At 41.3% G+C, this 18192-nt stretch overlaps 1 protein-coding gene across 1 annotated transcript in view; it reads left to right on the top strand.

Annotated features, from left to right (window-relative positions):
* FCHSD2 (FCH and double SH3 domains 2) overlaps positions 1-18192 on the top strand; it is a 243650-nt gene that overhangs the window by 66074 nt on the left and 159384 nt on the right. The window lies entirely within an intron of this gene.

Genomic DNA, 18192 nt, shown 5'->3' with positions numbered 1-18192 from the left:
TTCAATTAGGTCGACAAAATATTGGAGCTTCAGCTTCAACATCAGTCCTTTCAGTGAATATTCAGGGTTGATTTCCTTTAGTATTGACTGATTTGATCTCCTTGCAGTCCAAGGGACTTTCAAGAGTCTTCTCCAGCACCACAGTTCAAAAGCATCAATTCTTCAACATTCAGCCTTCATTCTCACATTTGTACATGACTACTGGAAAAACCATAGCTTTCACTGTACAGACCTTTGTTGACAAAGTGATGTCTCTGTTTTTTAATATGCTATGTTCATCATAGCTTTTCTTTTTTTTTTTTTTCATAGCTTTTCTTCCAAGGAGCAAGCTTTTTTTAATTTCGTCACTGCAGTCACCATACCCAGAGATTTTGGAGCCCAAGAAAATAAAGTCTGTCACTGTTTTCATTTTTTCCCCCATGTATTTGGCATGAAGGTGGGACTGGATGCCATGATCTTAGTTTTTTGAATGTTGAGTTTTAAGACAGTTTTTTACTCTGCTCTTTCACCTTCAAGAGGCTCTTTAGTTCCTGTTTGCTTTATGCCATTAGGGAGATATCATTGGCATATCTGAAGTTATTGATATTTCTCCTGGCAATCTTGATTCCAGCTTGTGCTTCATCCAGCTCAGCATTTCACATGATGTACTCTGTATATAAGTTAAATAAGCAGGGTGACAATAGATAGCTTTGATGTACTCCTTTCCCAATTTGGAACCAGTCTGTTGTTCCATGTCCAGTTCTAACTGTTGCTTCTTGACCTGTATACAAGTTTCTCAAGGGGCAGGTAAGGTGGTCTGGTATTTCCATCTCTTTAAGAATTTTCCAGTTTGTTGTGATCCACACAGTCAAAATATTTAGTGTAGTCAGTGAAGCAGAAGTAAATGTTTTTCTGGAATTCTCTTGATTTCTCTATGGTTCAGTGAATGTTGGCAGTTTAATCTTTGGTTCCTCTGCCTTTTCTAAATCCAACTTGTACATCTGGAAGTTCTCGATTCACATACTGTTGAAGCTTTGCTTGAAGGTTTTTGAGCATTACCTTTCTACCATGTGAAATGAGCTCAGTTGTATGGTAGTTTGAACATTCTTTGGCATTGCCCTTCTTTGAGGTTGGAATGAAAACTGACCTTTCCCTGTCCTGTGGCCCCTACTGAGTTTTCCAAATTTGCTGGCATATTGAGTGTAACACTTCAACAGGACCATCTTCTAGAAGTTGAATAGCTCAACTGGAATTCCATCACCTCTACTAGCTTTGTTCGTAGTAATGCTTCCTAAGGCCCACTTGACTTCATACTTCAGGATGTCTGGCTCTAGGTGAGTGACCGCACCATTGTGGTTATCTCAGTCATTAAGACCTTTTTTGTATAATTCTTCTGTGTATTCTTGCCACCTCTTCTTAATCTCTTCTGCTTTTGATTGGTCCTTCCTGTTTCTGTCCTTATTGTGTCCATCTTTGCATGCTATATTCCCTTGGTATCTCTAATTTTCTTGAACCGCTTTTATAATGAGGAGCTTTAAACTTGTAACTGTCTTGAGATAGTATTTATTGGCATATAACATATGAGCCTATCAAATTGGAAAGTTAACTATCGAATATTTATCTCATCTCTTTAAAGTTGTGTTTTTGTTATGCTTTCTAGTCAATATAATACATAAATACAAAGCATTGGGGTTATTATTTAAAACTAAATATACATATACTTTTTAAATGATAGATTATTCAATTGAAATAGCTTTGGGATCTCTACTCTAAATTATACTAGTTCATTTTGAAAGATCTCATGATAATTAAAAAAGTAAACTATTTTATTGTAACCTTCCTCTCCTTTTAAGTTTATCTGGATACTCGTTATCTTCCCTTCTTTGTTTGAAACAGTGTTCATCTTTCTAGTCAACCTTTCGTCTTGACCCTAACCCTTTCCAGGTATGTTAACCTTATTTTTATGTGCTGTGCTTAGTTGCTCAGTCATGTCCAACTCTTTGTGACCCCATGGACTGTAGCCTACCAGGCTCCTCTCTCCGTGGGGATTCTCCAGGCATGAATACTGGAATAGGTTGCCATGCCTTCCTCAAATAATGTTTTCTCTTGGTTTTCAATTCCTGTTAACACTGGCTTCTTCTCTCAGTCTGTTTTTCTTCCATTTTTAAATTAACAAACAAAACCTTCCCTTTAACACACCTCTTATCAAATTTCTGCCTTCCCTTTATATATATTTATGTGCGTGTGTGTGTGTGAGAGAGAGAGTGATGTGTTGCTATCCTTGATTGGAGGAGGCAACTGTATTGGAGAATACTTTAGCACCTGCCATCCAGGAACTTCCCTGGTGGCTCAGACGGTAAAGAATCTACCTGCAGTGCAGGAGACATGGGTTTGATATCTGGGTTGGTAAGATCCCCTGGAAAAGGGAATGGCAACTCTAGTATTCTTGCCTGGAGAATTACATGGACAGAGAAACCTGGTGGGCTGCAGTCCATGGGGTTGCAAAGAGTTGGACACGACTAGCATCTAACACTTTGACTTTCATACATGAAGAGGAATTTAAAAAGCCTCTTGATGAGGGTGAGAGAGGAGAATGAAAAAGCTGGCTTAAAATTCAACATTCAAAATACTAAGATCATGGCATCTCGTACCATCACACCATGGCAGATAGAAGGGGAAAAAGTGGAAAACAGGGACAGATTTTATCTTCTTGGGTCCAAAATCACTACAGATGGTGACTGCAGCCATGATATTAAAAGATGCTTGCTCCTTGGAAGGAAAGCTATGAGAAACCCTAGACAGCATATTAAAAAGCAGAGCTATCACTTTGCCAGCAAAAGTCCATCTAGTCAAAGCTATGGTTTTTCCAGTAGTCATGTTCAGATGTGAGATTTAGACCATAAAGAAGTCTGAGCACTGAAGAATTGATGCTTTTGAATTGTGGTACTGGAGAAGACTCGAGAGTCCTTTGGACAGCAAGGAGATCAAACCAGTCAATCCTAAAGGAAATCAATCCTGAATATTCATTGGAAGGACTGGAGCTGAAGCTCTAATACTTTGGCCACCTGACATGAAGAGCCGACTCCTTGGAAAAGACCTTCATGCTAGGAAAGATTGAGGGCGGGAGGAGAAGGGGACTGCAAAGAATGAGTTGGTTGGATAGCATCACTGATTCAACGAACATGAGTTTGAGCAACTCTGGGAGATAATGAAGAACAGGGAAGCCTGGGGGTGCTGTAGTCATTTAGCAAGAAGTCAAATACAACTTAGCGACTGAACAACAACAGTACATGAAATTGTATCAGAGACTGACCTCATGCTTTATGGAAAGAAAAGCTCAGATTCTCTCCTTAGTTTGTGTGTGATTTTTTTTTTGTTTATTTCAAATGTTTTTACTGTGTTATTTTTTACTGTTAAAATACACATACAATTTATCATCTTAACCTTTTAAGTATGCAGTTTAGACATTGTTGTACAATCTCCAGAAGTTTTTCATCCTGTCAAACTAAAGCTTTATATCCATTAAATAATTAGTGTCTGCTCTCATCTCCCTTCAGCCCGTGAAAACCACTGTTTTATTTTTTGTCTGGTGAATCTACCTCATTTAAGTGCAAACTGTATAGTATTTTTCTTTCTTTGTCTGCCTTCTTTCATTTAGCATTATGTCCTCAAGGCTTATTTGTATGATAGGTGTGCATCAGAATTTCTTTTCTTTTTAAAACTGAATAATATGAAATTGTTTGTATATACCACAGTTTGTTTATCCATTGGTAGATGCTTCGGTTGCTTACATCTTTTGGCTATTATGAATAATGCTGCTATGAATATGTGTGTGTGCCCAATCATATCCAAGCCTTTTCGACCCGTAGACTGTAGCATGTCAAGCTCCTCTGTCCATGGAATATTTTAGGGGAGAATACTGGAGTGGGTTGCCATTTCCACCTGTAGGGGATTTTCCCGATCTAGGGATTGAACTCAGATCTCCAGTGTCTCCCGCATTGGCAGGCAGATTCTTTACCACTGTGCGACTTGGGAAGGCTATGATTATGGGTATATAAATATCTGTTTGAGTCCATCCTTTAATTCTTTTGAATATATACCCAGAAATGGAATTGCTGGACTGTCAGGGGAGTGTGTAATTTCCTTGGTTCCGTCTCAATGCAGCAAAGATTTGAAATGGGGCAGGGGTTGGGGAAAGCAGTGTTATAGCTCGGTTACAGCTCAGTTTTATTTGAGAAGCAAAGGAAAATACATCCTCGAGGCATGATGGTGGGCTGACCCAAAAGAAGAGAGGGGCTCAATTTGGGCTCCTCTTTTTATATGGGTTTTCTCCTCCTGCTGAGCCTGCTGTTTGTAAACTGGGCTAGCCAGGAGGGCTGTTTGTTTCACCTGATGTTCTTATTCTGGCTCTCACTCTGGTCCTTGGATTTTCTTTTGTTCCATTTTCACAGGCTTTTCCTTTCTTTGTCTTTTAGCCACTGCCATTTTGGACTCCTTTTTCCTGTTCTAACTACCCAACAGGACCATATGATAATTCTATACTTAGTTTCTTTTTTATTCCCTTAAAAAAATTTTTTTATTTGAGTATAGTTGATTTAAATGTGCTAGTTTCAGCTGTACAGCAAAGTGATTCAGTTACACATACATGTGTCTTCTTTCTTTTTCATATTCTTTTCCCATATAGGTCTTTACAGAATACTGAATAGAGTTCCCTGTGCTCTGCAGTAGGTCCTTGTTGGTTCTATTTTATCTATAGTTGTGTTTATGTTAATCCAAAACTCTGAATTAACCCTTCGCCCCCATACTTAATTTCTTAAGGAACCTCCATACTGTTTTTCCTAGTGGCTGTACCATTTTACATTCCCACCAACAGTTCTAGTTTCCTGCATCCTCAACACTTGTTGTTTTCTGTTTTTTTTTTTTTTTTTTTATAGTAGCCACCCTAATGGGTAGTGAAGCTTTTAGACTTTTAAATTTATGATCAATATTAAGATATTTTTAATGGTAATTAGTTTTGATTTTGTCTGGGGAGTGTGTAATTTCCTTGATTCTGTCTCATCACAACAAAAATTTGAAGCTACAGACGGACCAGTGTTACAGCCACGTGTAATTTCCTCATACAGACCAGTGTTATAGCTCCATGTTACAGCTCAGTTTTATTTAGAAAGCAAAAGAGAATATATCCTCGAGGCATGAGGGCGGGCCAACCCAAAAGACGCAAAGAGAAGCTCCCCCCCCTCCCCCAATTTTGGCTCCTCTGTTTATATGTTTTTCTCCTCCCCCTGGGCCTGCCCTATGTAAATTGGGCTAGCCAGGAATGCTGTTTGTTTTATCTGAGGTCCTCACTCAGGTCCTCGAACCTTCCTTTGTTCTGTTTTCATGGGCTTTTCCCTTCTTTGTCTTTTAGCCACCAGCATTCTGGACTCCTTTTTCTTATTCTAACTACCCAACATTCCCCCTTTAAGAGACGTGAAGCCCAGTTCTTTGGGAATAGTGTGTCGAGGTCTCTCTGGCTACTTCCTGCTGAACTGGGATGGTGAGGGGCATTGGGCCTCCCCTCTTGGCTAGTCTCAGGTCTCAGAGCCCTTATAGCGGTGTCCATCAAAGGGTGAGTGATATTTTCTCTGATTGGCTGTAGTTTTATATGTTCTTGTTGAACTGGCACTGCATATTGTAGCTTGTTGACCTGGGCAGAGACAAAACAGGTTAGACAATTGGTAATATGTGGAGCAATCATAAGCAGCATCAATATGGTGATGACAGGGACTAGTAGGGGGATTAGCCAACTCCAGATTTCCCATTGCCAGGAAGATCCCCCAAAGAGAGATTGTAGCCACCCTGAGAACTCTCCAGCTCATTCTTTGAGATCCTGTAGGGTCTGAATGTTTTTCTTGAGGACTGTGAGACTTTAACTTGGCTGGAGGTATTTACCCAGAAACGACAAGTCTCATTCAAGATGACTCAAGTCCCTCCTTGTTCAGGAATCAGGAGATCTATCTCCTGTCTATTTTGAAGTACAACCCCTGTTAAGCAGTGTTGGCTCTGTAGAACTATCCTGAGAAATCTTATGCCCCAAAACTTAGTTTTGAGGGTGTTCATTAGAATGACACTCATTTGTAGTCCTAAATAGGTTTCTGAGATCTCCCAGGAGCTCACAGGTGTGTTGAGTGTCCTCTTCTGTTTTCTTCCATGGCTTGACTAGTGAGTAGTGAATCCAGGAATCATGTCCTGGTACCTTGACTGCTGTGGGGGTAGAAAGTATTACAGGGTAGGGGCCCTTCCATGTGGGCTGGAGTTGAGCCTTTGGAGACCCATCTTTCCAGACTTTAATTAGGACTTGAGTCCCTGGAGCATATAGTGGTGGCGCTTTAGAATCTTTTGGGTCCTGGTTGACACCCCCAAGCATATATCCTATTGGGATTGCCCAAAGCCATGGTATAAGACTGGAGGGTCTGAATCTCTGGATCTAGGAAGAGGTCATTGACATAAACAAAAGGTCTCCCATATAGCATCTCTTAAGGACTAAGACCAGCCTGTTCCTTAGGGGTAATACAGGTGTGGAGGAGAGCTATTGGTAAAGCCTCCTTCCATCCCAGGGAGGTCTCCTGGGTTATCTTTTTTATCGCTGATTATAAGAATTCATTGGCTCTTTCTACTTTTCCTAAAGACTGAGGCCTCCAGGCACAGTGGAGATAATAAGTAATGCCCAATGCTCTAGAGACCTCTTGGGTGACCTTAGAAATAAATGATGTCCCATTGTCGCTTTGTAATGACCTGGGCAGACCAAATCTCAGAATGATTTCATGGAGCAGTTTTTTTTTTTTTTCTTTAACCACCTCCTCAACCTTCTGAGTCTGGATGGGAAAACCTTCAGTCCATCCTGTGAATGTATCTGTCATGACTAATAAGTATTTATACCCTTGAGAAACTGGCATCTGGGTGAAGTCCATCTGCCAGTCCTCTTCTGTGTAGGTCCCATGTCACTGAACGGGCTGGGCCAGCTGGGGTCTTCAAGCTCCTTGGGAATTGTTTAATTGGCAAGTGGGACAAGAGGAGACCACTTGGCTTATAGTTGTTTGGAGGCCTGTCCGTCTGAAGGGCCTTTCTAATAATCTTTGGAGGGCCTTTTCCCTTAAATGAGTGGTGGCATGTAAGGAGTTAACCAACTTCCATTGGAGGTTCCCAGGCAGAAAAAAGAGTCCCTCCTTTTGGAACCACCCCATATGATCTTCTTGAAAGCCCTCACTCTTAGCCTTAAGAGTCTTACCTTCAGTATATTGAAGGAGTTTCTGGCAAATTAGTCTGTGGAACTAAGGTGGCAACCCCTATTACGTCATTGTTCTGTAATGCTTCTCTCTTAGCTGCCTTATCAGCTGCTTGGTTCCTTCATGCCACTTCTGTGCTCCCTTTTTGGTGTCCTTTACAGTGGGAACTGAAACCTCGGTGGGCAGATGTACTGCCTCTAAGAGCCTAAGGATTTGGTCACCATATTTGACTGGGGACCCTTGGGTGGTCAAGTGGCCTCTTTCTTTCCAAATAGCAGCATGTTCATGTAGCACCAGAAAGGCATATTTGGAGTCAGAGTAAATGGCTACTCTTTTTCCTTTTCCCAGCTCTAAAGCTTGAGTCAGGTCTATGAGCTCAGCTAATTGGGCTGAAGTACCTGGTGGCAAAGGTTTACAGCCTTTATGGTCTCAAAATTGGAGACTACTGCATATCCAACTTTTCTTTTTCCATCCAAGACAAAGCTGCTTCCATCAGTGTACTAGATTTCCTCAGGATTGATCAGAGGATCTTCTTACAATCCCTCTTGGGGTTTTATCCAATGGTCCAAAATTTCTAGGCAAGAGTAAAAGGGGAGAGAGCCCTTGGGGGTAGGCAGGAAGGTAGCTGGGTTAAGAACCTGACAAGAGGTTATAGTCAGGCCTGGATTTTCCATCAACAATACTTGATATCTGAAGATCCTTTGGTCAGACATCCATAAATGGCCTTTCCCATTCAGGAGTTGCTTCACTTGGTGGCTGGTAAAAATAGTTTGCCCCCAAGAGAGAGTTTTAAAGCATCTTCTATCAGGACTGCAATAGCTGCAAGATTTCAAAGGCAGGGAAAGATCTCTTCCTAATAAGGGAGTGGGACACTCAGGGACCACCAGAAACTGGTGGGAAAATATTTATCCATCCCAGCAACAAAGAAGTGCTCAGATGAATATTTTTGTAATTGTTTTTCCTGTAGCACCCGAAATGGTACACGTTTGCAGGGAGAAGGCTCTGGAGCAGGAGGTCAGGACAGAGTAGGTAGCCCCTGTGTCAACCAAGAAATTCTCGGACCTACTTGCCACATCCAGTTGCACCCTTGGCTCCAGCCCCTTGATGGTTGTCTGTAACAGGCAGGCTGGCTGGAGTGGGCTGCTTTAGTCCTGTTGAACCATCATGAGGGAAGGCTTGGCGCTTGATCTTGAGGCTCTTGGGTCCTGAGGGCAGAGTGTCACCCAGTGTCCCAGTTGATGGCATTTGTAGCAAGCAGTTTTAGGAGACTTGTCATGGTTTGGACACTCTTTGGTCCGGTGTCTCACCTGTCTACAGATTAGGCATTTGCCTTGTGCCTAAGACTTGGGGTTTGACGTAGGGCTTCCCTGGAGGGCGGTCAGCATCTGGGCATGCCTTGTCTCTTTCCTTTTCTCCCTTTCCTGGGTCATGGCCTCCCTCTCCTGTTCTCTGTTATAAAAGGTTTTGGTGGCTCTCTGGACCATCTCATCCAAAGAGGCGGCAGTGTCCTGCTGGTGTAGCTGTTTTATCTTTATCCTGATGTCTGATGCACATTGGAACAGGAATTTGTCCCTTAAAATCACTTGTCCCTCGTAAGAGTCTTAAGTCCAGATTCGTAAACTTTTGGAGGGCCTCTTTTAACCTTTCCAGAAAAGCAATGGGGTTCTTGTTGGGCTGCTGAGTTATTGCTGAGACTGGGCGTAATACCACAGCTAGGCTTCTTTCTATTTCCATGGGTGGACTTCCTTAGGGATGAGTCTTTCTGAAGCTTATCCTACCCAGTACTGTTGCAACCTGAGGCCCGGGCATCCCTGGATCAGGGTGCAGATCCCCAGGCAGGTTGAGGCATGGCAGCTTCCTGGAGATCAGCAGGTCAAGGCATGTTGGCCTCCCGAGAATTGGTCCCTGGGCAGGTAGAGGCATGTCGACCTCCTGGGACCCATGGACTGGCGGATCCCCAAGCAGGTTGAGGCGTGACAGCCTTCCGAGGGCCAGATCCTTAGGCAGGTCAAGGCAGGTCTACCTCCTGGGACCCCCAGACTGGAGTTGGGTATCCCCAAGGTCTCCAATGTGACTAGTGCTGGGTAGAATTAAGGGGTTGTAATCTTAACTCATTGCTGGTTTGTCCACTGTGGATGAGAATAGATAACATGATGTAAAATAATTCAAGCCTGTGTCCTGAGACTGCAAACCTGGTGAAACAGTCATAAGCCTTATCATCTTATTGCTCTGAGGGAATGTAAGTCACTGATTTCCTCCCCTAGTCCTCCATAAGCGCAGTTTAGGGTGTTTCCAATGGTAAACATTTCATTGTCATAGACCCACTTTAGGTAGTAGCAGATGTAATGACAAAGGAGTGGGTTATTTGGTCCTGTTAGGGGCATTAAGAGTATTTTAATAATAAGTGGGGTGGAGCAATGTGGCCTACAAGGGGGCAGGGTCCTGACTGTAGAGTTAGTAAGTGGCTTAAGAACAAATTGGTAAGAGGCAACAGACCAGATGTTCCATAAAAGTGGAGTGGAGATTTGGTCCAAAGTTATGTTTGTAACTTTAGGAGAAGTGTGGCAAGGGTTTGGGCCCAAACAGCCTGCAGGGCTAACTCCCAAAGTGGCAAACATTATCCCTGGAAGCCCAATTGCCCTTGAAGGGATGCCACCAACAGATGGACTTCTAACAGGCATTGTGTGTTCGTCACCCACCCTGGCGGGTCCACTGAGAGATGCTGTTGTTGCATGTTGTAGGAAACATGGAAGATGAAGGGCTGACTATCTAGAGGGCTTGGATATTGTACATTTTTCTCTCCCAAGGGCCAGCTGTTTTCTGGTTGTCCCTCCAGAATATTGTAGAGGCAACATTGTGGACCCAGATGCGACTCAGGAAAAGAGCATGAAACAGGAGGAAAGGAGTCAGGACACAACTTTTCAAAGAATGACATAGCCCAAGGGCATAACATAAACCAATTAAAATCAAATTGGTCCAAGATGACAAGTCAAATTCAACTAAACCTTGAGCCCCAGTCTGCAAGCAAAATGATACAGAGGTGCCAGGACAGTTCCAAGGCACTGTCAAAAGACTGAGGAGTGGGTGGTTCCCCAATTGTTGGAGTGATCCTCCCACTCATTACCATATGAAATCACCTAGCTCATAAAAACTAACCACACCAGATTCCATGACCAGCGCCCTCACCCTCTGTGATAGCCCACACCCTGTGGAGTACAGGCCTGGGATTTCTTTGGAAGGAATGATGCTAAAGCTGAAACTCCAGTACTTTGGCCACCTCATGCAAAGAGTTGACTCATTGGAAAAGACTCTGATGCTGGGAGGGATTGGGGGCAGGAGGAGAAGGGGACGACAGAGGATGAGATGGCTGGATGGCATCACTGGAAGAAAAGTTATGACCAACCTAGATCAGATCAGATCAGTCGCTTAGTCGTGTCCGACTCTTTGCGACCCCATGAATCGCAGCACGCCAGGCCTCCCTGTCCATCACCAACTCCCGGAGTTCACTCAGACTCACGTCCATCGAGTCAGTGATGCCATCCAGCCATCTCATCCTCTGTCGTCCCCTTCTCCTCCTGCCCCCAGTCCCTCCCAGCATCAGAGTCTTATCCAATGAGTCAACTATTCGCATGAGGTGGCCAAAGTACTGGAGACCAACCTAGACAGCATATTAAAAAGCAGAGACATTACTTTGCCAACAAAGTAATGCTAGTCAATGCTATGGTTTTTCCAGTAGTCATGTATAGATGTGAGAGTTGGACTATAAAGAAGGCTGAGCACCGAAGAATTGATGCTTTTGAACTGTGGTGTTGGAGAAGACTCTTGAGAGTCCCTTGGACTTCAAGGAGATCCAACCAGTCCATCCTAAAGGAAATCGGTCCTGAATAGTCATTGGAAGGACTGATGCTGAAGCTGAAACTCCAATACTTTGGCCACCTGATGTGAAGAACTGACTCATTTGAAAAGACCCTGATTCTGGGAAAGATTGAAGGCAGAAGAAGAAGGGGATGACAGAGGATGAGATGATTGGATGGCATCACCAACCTGATGGACATGAGCTTGAGCAAACTCTGAGAGTTGGCGATGGACAGGAAAGCCTGGCGTGCTGCAGTCCATGGGATCACAAAGAGTCAGACACGACTGAGCAACTGAATTGAACTGAACTGGACTGTAGCCCACCAGCCTCCTCTGTCCATTGGATTCTCCAGACAAGAATACTAGAGTGGGTTGCCATTTCCTTCTCCAGGAAAGGATCGAAACTGTAATGGCAGGTGGATCCTTCACCACTGAGCCACCAGGGAAGCCTGACTTTAAATATTAGTTGAGTGTGAACATTAAGTACTCAGCTGTTAGCTTTAATGGTTAATTATGTTTTCTATCCTACAGGAGAAATGAGGAAGATTGGCTTTCATTGGCCTTAAATATTCAGTCACATTTTGTCTGTCTCTTCTGGATTGCTCCCCTCTATTTTAAGATAACTAAGGATGCTTTCCATACTGTTTATGGAGTTCTTACAACAAGAATACTGGAGTGGTTTGCTATTCCCTCCTTCGGTTGGAAGGAAAACTGTAACCAACCTAGACAGCATATTAAAAAGCAGAGACATCACTTTGCTAACCAAAGTCCATATAGTCAAAGCTATGGTTTTTTGAGTAGTCATGTACAGATATGAGAGTTGAACCATAAAGAAGGCTGAGCAGCAAAGAATTGATGCTTTTGAATTGTGGTGTTAAAAAGACTCTTGAGAGTCCCTTGTACTGCAAGGGAGATGAAAGCAGTCAATCCTGAAGAATTGAATATTCATTGGAGGGACTGATGCTGAAACTGAAACTCCAATACTTTTGCCACCTGATGCGAAGAGCCAACTCACTGGAAAAGACCGTGATGCTAGGAAAGATTGAAGGCAAAATGATAAGGGGGTGGCAGAGGATGAAATGGCTAGACAGTATCACTGACTCAGTGGATGTGAATCTGAACAAACTCTGGGAGCTAGTGAAGGATAGCGGAGTCTGGCATGTTGCAGTCCATGGGATCCAAAGAGTCAGTCATGAGTTAAAGACTGAACAACAAAAAACAAAGGGTCCAGCTCATGAAATTATTTACTTGTTGATTTGAAACATTCCAGTTTCTGCTTGAAGAAGGAACTGCTTTTTTAGCTGTCTTTGAGATCAAGTGGATAGTTCAGTTATGTTGACTAATATAACACTTTTGTTATTATTTAAAAACAACAGCACCTACCTTGTTTTTCCCCCTCAATAAGACCCTTCAGTCAGAAGCTTACAAATAGCTATCAGCTAATCCAAGCCTTGAAATCTAACTTTAATTTTAACAATTGAAAAAAACATAATTTTGATGATGTCTAGTGACTCTTTAACATTCTAAATAAGGCAAAGTTAGTATATTTTGCTCTAAAAATGTGTCATCATTTATGTCTTCAAATTGGTAATGTTTTAGGTATTATAAAATAAATCCCTTAAATTTATTTTTTGACAGCAAATAATATAAATCTCTATTGGAATATGACTGTAACACTTAGTGAAAACTATTGTTTTTCTTACTAATGGCTTCTAGCAATGTGAAAAGAAAAATTCTCAAAATGTGGGGGGAAGAAAAAAAATTCATAAAAGTATAATCATCATTTTGTGGTTAAACAGTCTACTGAAAAATGGAAAAATGCAGTAAAAACTATTGAAGTAAGAGAGAGAAGCTAAGTCAGTGCTTTTAGTCAGTAGGATTTTCTCTTGATTAAAACTTGTATATAAATTGTTTGGGAATAAATGGAAGAACTCTATAGGAGTCAACAAAACTGTCTGGGTGGGATGGGTGACGTGAACTTGAAAATGATCAGATAACTGACATTTAGTATTTAATATCAGGTAGATTTGGCCTTTAGCCTCCTAAAAGGAATATAACCTTTTACTGGACAAACTGCCAAGTTATATTGGCAACAGCATTGTATAAACTGGACATTTAACATGTCTTCTCTATTTAAGTCCAACAGGATTTATGCACATACTTTCTCTTCATTGTTGTAATAGCAACATTCATTGGATAGCTAAGCATAATTCAAGCAGATAATTTTCTACCTCTTATTTATATTAAAGGAAACCCTGAGCTTTATAAGCACAGTAAATTAACTTAAAATGATGTATCCTAGTTATTATTAAGACCACAACTCTTCAAGAAAACATCTTTTAAAATGTGTTTTTATGATTGCATTTTAAGCACAGTGGTAGTAATAGTGCTTTTACTCTGAGTTATGTAAAAGAAAGACATTGGAGGGTCTTTCTTAAAGTACAGGAATAACTTCATGGAAAACTTCTTTGAGAGTAGTTATCTCCTAAATACTAAAGAAGAGTTCATTATATAAAGTGTAAATGTAAGCTTTAAAGAACAAGTTGATTGCTTTGAAGTAAAAATTTACCCCACCAACACTCCTCTGCATTTTCTTTATTATTTTTTATATCACAGTTTGTTTTTTTTCATCTAAGTTTTGCCAAAACCTGAAACACCGCCTTCCTTTCTCAGGTGGTCAAATTCATATTTGCCTTTTTCAGATCCAGTTCCAGAGTACTTAAGTTCACATAGGTTTTCCTGACATCTCTCACTTTAGGAGAGTTAGTGACTTCTCTTTTCTTATACTTCTGCTAAATCTAGGATCATTTGTATCATAATCCAGCAGCCCTTTCTGCAGTTAAGTAGCCTGCCTGTGTATTCATCCCTGGGGAAGATACCACTATCTGTCCATTTGTATAAAGCCAAAATACAGAGAGTCATCTTTGTTGTTTCCTTCCTTTTTATCTCTTCCTGTTGTGTGTTCATCTGCTCAGTTCAGTTCAGTCGCTCAGTCGTGTCCGACTCTTGGCGACCCCATGAACCGCAGCACGCCAGGCCTCCCTGTCCATCACCAACTCCTGGAGTCTACCCAAACTCATGTCCATTGAGTCGGTGATGCCACCCAACCATCTCATCCTCTGTCATCCCCTTCTCCTGCCTTCAGTCTTTCCCAGCATCAGGGTCTTTTCAAATGAGTCAGCTTTTCACATCAGGTGGCCAAAGTATTGAAGTTCCAGCTTCAACTTCAGTCCTTCCAATGAACACCCAGGACTGATTTCCTTTAGGATGGACTGGTTGGATCTCTTCACCGTCCAAAGGACTCTCAAGAGTCTTCTCCAACACCACAGTTCAAAAGCATCAGTTCTTCAGTGCTCAGCTTTCTTTATAGTCCAACTCTCACATCCATACATGACTACTGGAAAAACCATAGCCTTGACTAGACGGACCTTTGTTGGTAAAGTAATGTCTCTGCTTTTAAATATGGTATCTAGGTTGGTCATAACTTTCCTTCCAAGGAGTAAGCGTCTTTTCTTTTCATGGCTGCAGTCACCATCTGCAGTGATTTTGGAGCCCCCCAAAATAAAGTCAGCCACTGATTCTACCGTTTCCCCATCTATTTCCCATGAAGTGATGGGACCAGATGCCATGATCTTAGTTTGCTGAATGTTGAGCTTAAGCCAACTTTTTCACTCTCCTCTTTCACTTTCATCAAGAGGTTCTTTAGTTCTTCGCTTTCTGCCACAAGGGAGGTGTCATCTGCGTATCTGAGGTTATTGATATTTCTCCCAGCAATCTTGATTCCAACTTGTGCCTCACCCCAGCACAGCATTTCTCATGATGTACTCTGCATATAAGTTAAGTAAGCAGGGTGACAATATATAGCTTTGACGTACTCCTTTCCCAATTTGGAACCAGTCTGTTGTTCCATGTCCAGTTCTAACTGTTGGTTCCTGACCTGCATACAGGTTTCTCAAGAGGCAGGTCAGGTGGTCTGATAGTCACATCTCTTTCAGAATTTTCCACAGTTTATTGTGATCCACACAGTCATATAAAGCAGAAATAGATGTTTTTCTAGAACTCTCTTGCTTTTTCCATGATCCAGCAATTTGATCTCTGGTTCCTCTCCCTTTTCTAAATCCAGCTTGAACACCTGGAAGTTCATGGTTCACATATTGCAGAAGCCTGGCTTGGAGAATTTTGAGCATTACTTTACTAGCATGTGAGATGAGTGCAATTGTGGTGTAGCTTGAGCATTCTTTGGCATTGCCTTTCTTTGGGAGTGGAATGAAAACTGACCTTTTCCAGTCCTGTGGCCACTGCTGAGCTTTCCAAATTTTCTGGCATGTTGAGTGCAGCACTTTCACAGCATCGTCTTCCAGGATTTGAAATAATAGCTTAACTGGAATTCCATCACCTCCACTAGTTGTGTTCGTAGTGATGTTTCCTAAGGCCTACTTGACTTCACATTCCAGGATGTCTGGCTCTAGGTGAGTGATCACACCATTGTGATTATCTGAAGATCTTTTTTGTACAGTTCTTCTGTGTATTCTTGCTCCCTCTTCTTAATATCTTCTGCTTCTGATAGGTCCATACCATTTCTGTCTTTTATTGAGCCCATCTTTGCATAAAATGTTCCCTTGGTATCTCTAATTTTCTTGAAGAGATCTCTAGTCTTTCCCATTCTATTGTTTTCCTCTATTTCTTTGCACTGATCACTCTCCTTGCTATTCTGTGGAACTCTGCATTCAGATGCTTTTATCTTTCCTTTTCTCCTTTGCCTTTTGCCTCTCTTCTTTTCACAGCTATTTGTAAGGCCTCCTCAGACAGCCATTTTGCTTTTTTGCATTTCTTTCTCATTCGCTTAGTCATGTCCAATTCTTTGCAACCCTATATGAACTGTATGTAGCCTGCTAGGCTCCTCTGTCCATGGAATTTTCCCAACACAATACTGGAGCTGTTGACATTTCCTCCTCCAGGGTTCCCACCCCACAGATCAAACTCGAGTTGGCAGTCCAATTCTTTACTACTGAACTGCCCGGGAAGCCGACCATTACCAACCATTATCATGTCAGTTTTCCCTGCTAAATATCTTTATCAGTCTGGTTTGATCTCCAGTGTCTCCTCCACATTTTGAACTCTCATCATCTCTGCCAGAGTTGCATAGGGCAAGTGTATGTGGGGAGGGGTGTAGGGCTTCCTTGCCTTCCCTGCATATGTCATTCTCCCACCATCTATGCATTTTCACCAACCTGAAAACTCTCTACCCCATACTGTTGGGATGTTTATGGAGGCTTCATCATGTGAGTATGATCAATTATTCACTCCATTCTGGCCCCTTTCTCCTCTCTAGAGATTAAGAAATGGGGCTGGAAATTCCAGGAATATGGCTTGGTCTTTCTGGTGACCAGCCCTCATCCAGGAGCCCACCTCGAGTCACCCGATAGAACAAAAGACATTGCTATCACCCAGGAAAATCAGTGAGACTTAGGAACTCTGTGTCATGAACTGGGGCTCAAAGGCTAAATGTTAGAACAAAATTCTCCTAGCACCTCTATCTACAAGAGTTTTATGAGCTCTGTGCCAGGAACTAGGGACAAAGACCAACATGTATTTTATTTCACAAGGTATATATAGCTTTTTTATTTGTTTTTTTCCACTTGGCAAAATGCATTTAAGATTTATCCAGGACTTCCCTGGCAGTCTAGTGGTCAAGACTCTACACTTCCACTGTGGGGGATACAGGTTCAATCCCTGGCTGGAGAACTAAGATCATGCCTGCTGTGCAGCATGGCCAAAAATTTTCCGGAAGAAAAGACTTCAACATGAATGTTGAGGTTAGACAGAAAACAACAAAACTCTGTAAAGCAATCATCCTTCACTAAAAAATAAATTTTAACAAGAAAAAAAGGCTTATTCAAGTTGTACAAATTTTTTTATTAGTTTTTATTTTTAATTAGTTTTTATTACTGCATGGTACTCTGTTGTAATGATGTACCACAGTTTGTTCATCTATTGAGGGACGTCTTGGCTGCTTCCACTTTCATGAATAAAGCCGCTTGAAACATTCATGTGCAGGGTTTTGTGTGAACGTAAATTTTCTCTTCAGTTTGTGGACTACCTAGGAGTGCTATTGCTGAGTCGTATGGGAAGTCTTTAATTTTATAGGAAGTTTCCAAATTGTTTTCCAGAGTGGTTGTACCATTTTACATTTCTGCCAATAGAGGCATGTCCTATGGCTCTGCATTCTCATTAACATTTAACATTGTAGTATTTTTTAAAATTTGAGCTATTCTAATAGGTATGTAGTGGTACCTCATTGTTTTAATCTGCATTTTCATAGTGACAAGTGATGTTCCATATTTTTCATATACTTATTTACTATCATTACATCATCTTAATGAAGTGTGTGTTCAGATCTTTTGCTCTTCTAAAAAACTGGGTTGGTTTTTTCCTTACTGTTGAGTTTTAAGGGCTCTATATATATTTTGGATGCAGTCCTTTATCAGATATGTTATTTGCATGTATTTTTCCTAGTGTCTTTCCCAAAGGAAAGTTTAATTGTGATAAAGTCCAATTTTTAATTTTTTCCGTCATGTGTTACTTTTGATATTATGTGCAAAAGCTGTTTGCCAGAGGTAAAAGAGATTTGTATTCCCCTACATGTTTTGTACATGTGCTTTACATTTATATTTATGAACTATTTTGAATTAATTTTTGTGTAAGTTATGAGATATGTGTTTATGTTCATTTTTTGGCATTTGATTATCCAGTTGTTCCAAGCATTTATTCATATAGACTATCCTTTCTTCATCTGATTGCATTTGTGCTTTGTGAAAAATCAGTTTACTGTATTTGTATGGATCTATTTCTTGTCTCTCTTTTATTCCATTGATCTGTGTGTCCTTTCTTTTGCCAGTACCACACTGTAACATTATAGTGTAGTGTTGTAACTAGCTTTGAACTCATAATGTGAGTCCTCTGACTTTGTTCATATTTTCAGAATTGTTTGGCTATTTCTGGTACCTTTACCTTTCCATGTACATTTTAAAATCAGTCTTTTGATATTTAGCTTTCTGGAATTTTTATTTGGATTGCCGTGAATGAATAAGTG

The sequence above is a fragment of the Bos javanicus genome, chromosome 15 (genome assembly GCF_032452875.1).
Source record: "Bos javanicus breed banteng chromosome 15, ARS-OSU_banteng_1.0, whole genome shotgun sequence".
Classification (NCBI taxonomy): Eukaryota; Metazoa; Chordata; class Mammalia; order Artiodactyla; family Bovidae; genus Bos; species Bos javanicus.
Note: the sequence above shows the minus strand (reverse complement) of the source record. Positions and strands in the feature narration are given on the sequence as shown.